Raw genomic sequence first — 10464 nt, 5'->3', positions numbered from 1 at the left:
TCTTCCAAAGACACAGAATAGAATCAGGGCCCAAGCACCATTTTTGGGTCCAGTGCCCAACTTGTAACATACCTCTCCACCCTGCCCAGCATAGTGATCCAGTCCCATACATATAATTTCACAAGCACTGAAATAGAAGTGTCTGTTTTATCTTTAAGATGACATTTTCTACATTTCTAAAATTATACTGTGGTCCACACTGGGGCTTTTCTTCCATGCCTGCAACCACACACACCCTGACTTTGTGCTTCTAGCATGAAGAAGGCTTCTACTGATCTTTTTTCACTGGTGGAACTAAAGTCACCTTCTGTCAAACCTCTTCCACTGACACTTTCTGGCTCCAGTCCTACGTATTCATCGCCGTTTTAATTTTGATAAACTGCCTTGAAATAACTGATGAAAGGCAGTACATACATGTTTTAAATAAAATAAATGAAATCCCCTCCCCACCATAGCTATAGCCTTTATAATCAGTGTGGCATTTATGTAGAATTTGTAATTCCTTCAGGGAATAGTCTGCACATTAAACAGTAAACAGAGGAACAAAGGGAAAAGAAATGTACTGACGGCACAAACTGTATTGGAGGGGTGAGGGACGACAACAAGGTTTTCCTCTTCTTTATTATTTTTGAAAGGAACTCAAGTAGCCCTTCTGGCAGCTCCTCTCCAACCCTTCACTTCCGTTTGATAGGCAGATGAGATAGAGATTTTATTAGAATGAAGTGAACCATCAATAATTAGCTTGTGGCAAGTCAGCAAAGAACTGTGCAATGTAATATGCCTGGGCATAGCAGATTAAGGCTTGACACCTGTGAAATTATGAAAATAATGAAAATTAATAGCTTCCTGGTATTGCGATGGATGTTCCTCTTTTTCTGTAAATTGTCTACTTGGTGTATGTCAAAAACAATACACAACAGAAGGTTTTGTTTTGTTTTTTAAAGCCACAACTGCTCAGCAAAGAAATTGAAGTTTGATATTTTGCATCTCTTTCCTTTGGTCCTTGTTGATAGTATCTTCAGCTAGTTATTTTCCATTGCATCTGCCAGGAAAATTCATGCCTGGCTATTACAAGAGAAATTTTAAATGCAACCTATAAGCATGTTGTGTATGTGCCTTACTTCTACTTAAAGTTAATGTGTTAGAAACTTTCAGGAGACACAGTTAGGATTGATTTTAAAACACCTTTTTATACATGGTGCCTGCTTGTTTTGGCATTTGAAAGTGAGCTGGAATCAGTTCCATCAGAAGCAGCGAAGGCTTGTTCCGTACCACCTCCAACATCCTGACAATTATCGCGTGCCTTTGGGTTTTCAAATTTATATTTGAATTAAAATGTATATTTGAATTTAAAATACAGCAGCGTGGGATCTCTTTATCTGCTTATTAGGGGTTCTGAGTCGTCACAGCTCAGTTTATATCCTAGCTGTGCCTATTCACTTAGTTTAAGGATATCTAGGTTGTGGTATCTGTAGTGGTACAAAATAGTTAACGGTATCCCACCTACTGCAGTTATTTTGCATTGATGGTTTCAAAACTGCATTTGCTTAAAACAAGAATGGGGAACCTGTAGACCTCCAAGTGTTTCTGGACTTCAACTCCCATCAGCCTCAGTCAGCATGGCCAGGGATGATGGGAGTTGTAGTCCAACAATGTCTGGAGGGCCCAGGCAGCATGAAGTAATGCAGTAGCTCTTATGCTTTTATTCTGATCTGCTAAATCATTGCCCATCTGTGCACCAACCTCCATACCAAAAAAGAGGAGTTTGGGGTTGGTGCTCTACGGTTGTGGTGCTCCTTCAGCCTACAAAGGATTAAATTTATACTGGAAGTTAGAATAGCTTTTTATTCGGCTTGGCATTTGGCAGCTAGGCTGAAGTATATTTTTACCTATGAAGATGACACTGATTTCTGCTTAAAATGGTCTTTAATATGAATGTAAGATCTGCCTTGCCCAAAATGGGCGTTCGATTTCATTTGTGCATTGTGTCCTGCATTAATAGCACACAGAAAGACTGAGAGGCATTTTCTGTGCTGTTGAGCACAAACTGAAGTGAAAACAGCCTAAATGGATAATGTAGGGTATGCATGTGGAAAGGATTTTAATGTTGCATTTTGCTAAGTATAATATTTTAAAATGAGTTTGTTTCAAAATTGTTTTGTTGATTGGGTTTAGGATACTTTGTACCCCTTCCAGATCCTCCGAGGGTAGGCAGGTAGAAACTGATTTTTAGATTTCATCAACACCCGTTGATCTTTTTCTTTTGTCAAATCTCCAGTCAACACAGTTCTGCTGATCTCTTGAAAATTGATCATTTGCCTGAACCCAATGCTTCGCTATTTTCAGATTAATTACATAGCTTTCCCTCTGTCTCCATAGCTAGTGATTTCGCTTAATAATCTATTTGGCCAGGTTTTTGGTCTTGACTTGGGATTTGTGCCAGTTTGGATGTAAGGAGTTAGCCATTGGTGTGGTTGTGCATAAAGCCTTAGTGGTATACACAGGCAAATCTGTGATTTAACATTGCCATGGAGAGAAAATTGCCATGGAGAGAAAATGCTTGGTTTCTCCAAAGAAACCAAGGATTTTTCATATTGCAATGTCTCATGCACTGACTGCCAATAGCAGGATTTCAAGCAAATCCCAGAATAGCAAAACCTTTTCTGCACATTTTCCAAAATCCAAAATATAAACTGCTGCTTCTTTATTTTTGCTAACAACAACAAAGGAAGAAACAGTGTCCTATCCTTCTTGATTAGAGAGATCAGTATGTAAAATTGATGTTGTGCAGTACTGAACGATGTGCCAATGAATGCAACAAGGCATTTAAACAAAAGATTTGGTCTGACTCAAAATGAAATAGATCCAAGTGGAACAAGTTGGAAATCCTGATGTGGAATTATGCCCTTTTGCAAGTTTGGGGTGTTATAAGACACAGCTTATTCCCTTATCTACACCTTCCACCTGTGTTGAGAGAAGAATGTGACATTTAATCCAAACAATGGTTCAGGTGAAATCTGTGGAACAACAGCGGTGGGCAGAATATGGGAAAGCTCTGGAAATGCCTTTATTTACATGCTCAGCAAAGGCAATGACAAGCTGAAATGCATATGCAGTAGAGCCTACATGTTAATCTTTATAAAAGAAAAAAAAATTAAAGAGCAAAACAATTAATTTAGCTGTTAACTCTCCTTCTAGCAACGTATCCCAAAAGCAAACCAGTTCTGTCTAACCATCTCTTCTGTCTGAAGAATAGTGCTAAGGGCAAACTTTGAGCGAGATGGATGGAAGTAAATGAAATAAGATTTAATATAGATAAATGTAAGGTAATACACCTGGGAAAAAATAATAATCAACAAGGATACAAAAATGGGAGGTTGTTGTTTAGAAAATAGCAATACAGGAAAGGCCTGGAAGCCAGGAAATAATTAATTACTTCAGCTATGAACCCAAAGTACAACATTGCTGCAAAAATGGAATAGCATCCCAAGGCTTAAAGGGTACGTTTGGTTTTCTGCATTTGTATAATAAAAACATAGAAAAGGCAAACTTTAATGTCATTGGCACCACATAAACAGCACTGTGAAAAGAATTATAAAGACTGTTATTTTGCTGCAGAGAAGATTCTCCACATGCCTTCTATGGTTTATTAATTTAAAATTGCTATTGCTTTGTGAACCAGCAGCCATTCTTTTTCCTCCATGTGCTCCAAACTGCAGGTTGTTATAAAGCTGGACTGTATATTCAATACCCAATTCAAGACAAATCCCAATAAAGAAATTTGAGTACCTGCTTGTAGATCAACCTAGGGCACTTCTGTGACTCTAAAAAAAATTTGATGTGATTAGTGAGTGGAATGTCTGTTACCAGGAAATTAACCATGGCATTCCAGAAGCCCTTTTTTTCTTTTTCTCACGGCAAGTGGGGACCCACATGAGTCACTATGACAAACATGGGAAGGGTGAGACAAAGGAGCAAAAGAAGTTTTGCAATTTGAAGAAAGGAAATTACAACATGTAGGCAAGCTCTACCTAGGCTCATTAGCATCCTTTACTGGAATGACACATGGCAAAAGGGGGGGGTCCAGTAACAGCTGTGCGCAGTTGGATCCAGCCAAGAGGCTGAATCCTTACCTCATGAAAGCACACCTGTTTCACAGGCCAACTTTCATAGGTGGGTGTCACCATGCGCCAGCCACTTATCGCAATGACATCAGGTTAAAGGAAGATGGGAAAGGTTTCTCTCAATATTTTCTGTGCTTTGTATTCTGTACCTAAGAAATCTTACTTCTGCAACTTCTGCAAATTTTGGCCAGACAGTTAGCACGCCGCCAGTGACTGTGCTAAATTTGGCTGGCAGGGCAAAAGTCCATTTCCTGCCTTGCTGGCTAGCAGAAGCTGCTACTGTAAGCAATAACCAACCAGACCAGACCTGTTGCTAAAGAGGCCCCTTTTCCTGTCTTATGCTTACTAATGCTTACCTAGCAAAAGAGACACGTGTATGAAGGAGAGGGAAGGGAGTGCTTGGTTAGCAGAAAGACAGGAATGTTTAGCAAGCAATAAAATATGTTTAGCAAGCAATATTTGCTAGCCGATTGGGGAAGTCTGGGGAAGGTGTGGGAGGGGGGGAGAGTGTTCAGAAAAGTATAAGAAAAGTCTGCAGAAGTGTCTTGTTTTACAGCCAGAATATTTTCAGGAACTATCCAGCTGGTTGTCTCTGAGTACAGACCTTGTCTCTGTGCACAGATTTTCAATAAACTCTTTTTCTCCAAATAAGATTTTGCTTTCCTGGTACTTTTGTTCCCTCCGAGGTCCAGGGGATGGCGTGGCTAATGGATCCCTAGGTAAATAAGGCTTCAAGGTGACCGGTTTTTCTTTGCCTGCACGGTTTGAGAAATCAAACTGCACAAACAAAGGCGTGCATACCCTGTTTTCAACAAAGATCAACACCTTTCCCTACCCCACTCCTGATGGAATATATTTATGCCTTTGTAAAATGGAATTGGGACACGGGTGGCGCTGTGGGTTAAACCACCGAGCCTAAGGCTTGCTGATCAGAAGGTTGGCAGTTCGAATCCCCGCCACGGGGTGAGCTCCCTTTGCTCAGTCCTTGCTCCTGCCCACCTAGCAGTTCGAAAGCATGTCAAGTGCAAGTAGATAAGTAGGTACCACTCTGGCAGGAAGGTAAACGGCGTCTCCGTGCACTGCTCTGGTTCACCAGAAGCGACGTAGTCATGCTGGCCACATGATCCAGAAGCTGTCTGTGGACAAACGCCGGCTCCCTCGGCCTATAGAGCGAGATGAGAGTGCAACCCCAGAGTCGTCCGCGACTGGGCCTAACGATCAGGGGTACCTTTACCTTAAAATGGAATTTTGGTTTCTGTGTCAAAAACAATATTTGCACCAAACTCTTGTACCACCCCCCATCTTAGATTTCATAACTTTTCACAAGGTAGTTTCAGTTTGTCTCTTAATACCTCTGAGTGAAATCACGGGCTGTGTGCATAGAATACATTTAAAGCACACACCCTACCCTTGAGAATCCTGGGAACTGTAGTTTATCCTCCACAGAGCTACAGTTCCCAGCACTCTTAACAAACTTTAGTTCCCGGGTTATTTTTTTTTTTTTGGGGGGGGTGCTTTTAAATGTTTTTTAAATGTATAGTGCGTGCACAGTCATAAATAATAGCTCTGTGACTTCATCTTCAATCAAGCATGCATCAATGAATACATATCAAGCACACCCCTGTATGTTTTGGTGTGCGCCAGAACATTCTGGAGGGGCCAGAATCTGTCTGGGTGGAATCCTCAAATCGTGTGGTCTTAGTATACTTATGCAAGCAGATGACTCTCTTCAAAGCAGCTAGGGCACCTTCACATGGCACTTGGTTGCGATAGCTTGCTTCTAGAAGGCAAGCATCTCTAGCATGGGCAGAATGCAGCCAATCCGTCTTTAACAGTATGTCCTGCTCCACAGCAGTTCAAAGGACAAAGTCAGATAAGGATAACTGAGAAGAAAGAACATCTGTTGGTGATGTGCTGGATATACAATCACTCTATGAAGTCTATAAAGCCAGTATTCTATCCTTCAAACGCTCTCACAGTGGCAGCTTCTGTTTTAAATCTATGATATTACTGATAACACTAATCGAACAAACATGTCTAAAAAACGTAGATAGCAGACTTTTCATTAACAGCAACAACAATATTAATGCACAATGGGAACTATTTTCCTTCGTTAATTAAGAAAATGGCCTAAGTTGAATTCATTCAATATTGTTGTATAGAACAAACCATGGCTGGGTAATTTATGGTTGTCAACTGTGGGCCCCAAGTTTAATAAAGTCAGAAGAAAGAGGGATTCTATCCCAGCTCTGTTCACTGACTGGGAAAGCCAAAAAGAGACTTTCAAGAAAATGAAAAGTTCTGATTGATGACAATAAAACAGATTTTATGCAAAGTCCTTTTCATAGTGTATGATCTTCTCCCACATGTACCAAGCAATTAGGGCTGTCTTGTAGTAAATTTGTGGCCTTATAAATTGTAGTCCCTGTGAGTCTTCAATGAAAGGCAAATAAAGTTGTCTGTTTTACAGTCAGATAAGGCTTTTCTGTGTTTGGATTATTAATTGTGTATGCCTGGCTATCTAGACAGCTTGGACAAGAGCTCTTTTTATATGATGTAGCGTGAAACAAAATATTTATGGTAGAGCAGTGTTCTTGAACAAAAACCCTAGCTTTACCTTAACTACTGCCTGGGTTTTCAGAGGATAATAATAATAATAATAATAATAATAATAATAATAATAATAATAATAATAATAATGTTTGGGGAAATTGTGTGTCTGTTCACACACATACAAACACACAAATTAATTCCCTTGTCTCCTTCAGTGTTTGCTGCATTCTAATACTAGATACACAACAATGTTTTTTCAAAGTTGGCTCCTCACAGTCTGTTCCTCTTGTCCAGTTAAAATGGCTGACACTATGGCCTTCCTCATATGATTCCAAGCTGCTCATTATCCTGTAATCACCTACAAGGCCAGCTCTATAGTTAGGCACAGTGAGGTAGATAGTGTCAGCTGGCAGGTTTTTGGGGTGCTATTAATTGGGGAGAAAAATTATGACTTCCTTTTATTTTGCTATCTTTTTTACACTATTGGGGACATAATTTTGACCTTCTCCCTCAGGATCCAAAATGTCTTGGGTCGTATCTGCTAGGCAAGCAGCAAGACACCAACAATGCTAAAATATTGAATTGCAACATTAAAAGAAGCTTAACTTTGACAGACGCAGTGAAATTTCCAAATTCACTGTGCAATGTCTTAATTTACTCACAACAACATGCCCAAATAAATCCTCAAGCAACCGTACAGGAAAACTCTCAATACAATGCAACAACACTGTGCTAATGACAACCCATTGCTTCTCCTAGACTATAATCAATGACAGTTCGGGAGAATCACCTTTCTCTCCTGAGATTTTGCTGGTCAATGGTCTAGAACAGTGTTTCCCAAACTTTTTTGGGCAACGGCACACCTGTTTACTGAAAAAAAATCTCGCGGCACACCACCATTAAAGCCCCACCCCGTGACGTCAGCGCGCAGTGTCACGCCGGGAAGGACGCACGAAAGTGAAAGTTTTTTCCCTCCCCCTTGCCGGGGAACCTCCAAGCTTTGGGGGTGGGAGGAGGCAGCAGAGCGAGGGACTGAGGGACGGCGGCAACTGAGGCGGCGGCGGCTGTTGTGGTGGTGGCGGCGATAGTGGGCGGAGGAGGGGGCGGCGGCGGGGCTTGAGGAGCCGTCGCCGGGAGTTGCTGCTGCTGTTGTTGCTGCTGCTGCCCGGACATGCCGGCCTCCTCCTCCTCCGCTGTCTCGCGCTCCTCCCTTTTGCACGCGCTGCCCCGCCGCTCGGCACCACCACCGCGGAGCCGCCCCCGGCTCGACGCAGATCCTCGCCGCCGCCGCCTCTCACCGCCCGACTCGCCCGCCTCCCTCCCACGGCACACCAGCCAATGTCTCACGGCACAGTAGTGTGCCGCGGAACACCGGTTGGGAAACACTGGTCTAGAATAGCCTTTTCCAACTTGATGATGCTCTCTGGAAATTTGGGACTACACCTTCCATCAGCCCAAGCCAGCGTGGCCAATGGTCATGATGACACATGAAATACGGAAGTGACAGTCCAGAGCTCTGAAATCAAGTGAATATAGGTTTCATGTAATGTCACTTCCGGCAGGAAGGGGCTATTGTTACTGATATGGGGTGGCGAATCGCATAAAGTCATTTATTAATTATAAAGAAAAATCAGGCCATGTATTTGATGGTCATATTTTTGTTCCTAAAATGGTATTTATTTTTCAACAACTAAGAGCAGGAATTAATGTTCACGCTTTTACATTATGTGTGTCAGTGTGGAAGTGGACTCGGCAAGTGAAGGAACTGTAGTTCGTTAACAGTGCTGGGGATTTTAGTGCTTTGATGGGTAAACTACAATTCCCACAATTCTTTGAAGGAAGTCATGTGCTTTAAACATGTTTTAACGTGTGGTGTGGATGTGAGCTAGAGAGGGACACGTGGCTGAGTTTCATCTTGCTGATCTAATCTCTAATGATTCAGAAAGGACTACTATGTACACATGCCCACCCCGCCAAGAAGAGCATTAAAGAGAAAAGGCTGTTCTCTCTTCTGAGAGCAATTAACAAGGGCTGGGTGGGTTTTTGGTTTTTTTTGTTTAGAGGAAGGGATTACCTTTCCTATAGATAGGCAGTATATATCAGCTTTCCTTCTTGGTCATGGATTTTGGAATTCATACAAGTTGATGCCTAGTGCTCCATTACTTCCCCTTCAAAAAAAAAAAAACTTCTCTAACAATAAGAGAGCTGTGTTTATAAGAAGGTTTTTCTGAGGGTTATCTCTAAGCATGTGTGTTATCATGCTTTCCAGTTTATTATATTTCAAGGAAGTATTTTGCCCCCCCTTCCTATAAGTAAGGCTTTTTCAGACACAAAGTGAAATATACTCAGAGTCGCAAAGTGATTTCATGCTCTTTATTCAGCTCATAGTGGTGAGGAGGAATGAATGAAAGTCCTCTCACAGTATCTGCTTTATATACATTATTTACACAATGGGCTGCACATGATTGGCTAATTCCGGAATTCTACTGTAAGCCAATCAGGTTGTGGATTCACTTCAATCTGGAGCAGGATTGGGTGGTTCCTGCCAACCAATCATACTGCTGCATTGTTCTAGGACCAATCAGACGGCTGCATTCTGAATCCTATTGTTCTAGGACCAATCCAACTGCTGCAATTTGGATCCTATTGTTCTAGGACCAATCAGACTGCTGCAGTTTGGATCCTATTCAACTCAGTACATAACACCCCTCCCCTCTAAGTTCCAGTCCTGCCCGGGAGGTCGCATTCATAGTCCTCAAGGTATGCCGGCAGCCTACGTGTGCGTTGCGGCCTGGGTTGTTCCCTGGTCCGGGGTTCAGGTTCTGGCTCGTGTTCCAAGGATGCTGGCTGTGATGGGGTTGTTTGGTCTGGTGCAACCGGCTCGCTCAGTCGTGGTTCTGGTTCTGGTGTCCTTTCGGCCTCACGGGTCCTCTCTGTATTTACTGATTCTGCCTCTCCTGCTGGCCCCTCCTGCTCTATGGGCCTCACTGCCCCGCTGTTCCCTTGGGACTCCTCTGACCTGTCCTCCTCCTGGGTTTCTCCCGGGAATCGTCGCCGTATCTGGTCGCAGTGGCGGCGCCAGCATTGCCCCCCATCCGTTAGCACCTCGTACGACACTGGGCCAGTGACCCTGGTGACTGTGGCGGGTACCCATGCTGGGCCTGCCCCAAAATTCTTTGCGTACACTGGGTCCTGGGCCTCGAAGGTCCGGGGGTTCCTGCCTTCCCCCACCACTACCTCATCCTGAGCTCTATCGGGGTGAAGGCGGTCCAATCTGATTGCAAGGCGCCGACCCATTAGTAGTTCAGCGGGGCTCCGGCCAGTCGTTGAGCTGGGGGTGCTGTGCTGTGCTAGAAGGAATGTGGCAAGGCGGTACTCCCAGTCCCCTTGCGTCATGCGGCGAAGGGTGTCCTTGGTGGTCCGCACCATGCGTTCTGCTTGCCCATTGGTGGCAGGGTGGAACGGCGCCGAACGGATGTGGCGGATGGCGTTCTGTGCTGTGAAGGTTTGGAATTCTCCTGACGTAAATGCAGTCCCGTTGTCTGAGACGAGAGTGTCAGGGAGCCCGTGGGTTGCAAACAGCCTGCGTAGTACCCGGATGGCTGCGGACGTGGAAGTGGACGGTACCAGTGCGACTTCCAGCCATTTGGTGTAGGAGTCCACCACTATGAAGAATGTTTTCCCCTGAAAGGGGCCAGCGAAATCCACATGCAGGCGTGACCATGGTGCTCGGGCGGACTCCCAGGACTGGACTGGGGCCCTTGGGGGATCTGGGCGGGATTCTTGG

General features: G+C 43.6%; 1 long non-coding RNA gene across 1 annotated transcript; it reads right to left on the bottom strand.

Moving 5' to 3' along the window:
- Positions 1 to 209: 209 nt before the first annotated feature.
- LOC309541090 lies at positions 210 to 8177 on the bottom strand. Its single transcript, XR_014223628.1, has 4 exons — positions 8088 to 8177; positions 7468 to 7519; positions 3790 to 3824; positions 210 to 809 (listed from the first exon to the last, which is right to left on the bottom strand). It is a non-coding gene; the product is annotated as an uncharacterized lncRNA (long non-coding RNA).
- Positions 8178 to 10464: the final 2287 nt, after the last annotated feature.

The sequence above is a fragment of the Podarcis vaucheri genome (assembly GCF_965113315.1).
Source record: "Podarcis vaucheri genome assembly, chromosome: 9".
Classification (NCBI taxonomy): domain Eukaryota; kingdom Metazoa; phylum Chordata; class Lepidosauria; order Squamata; family Lacertidae; genus Podarcis; species Podarcis vaucheri.
The sequence above is the reverse complement of the archived record's forward strand: the minus strand, read 5'-3'. Positions and strand labels throughout refer to the sequence as shown.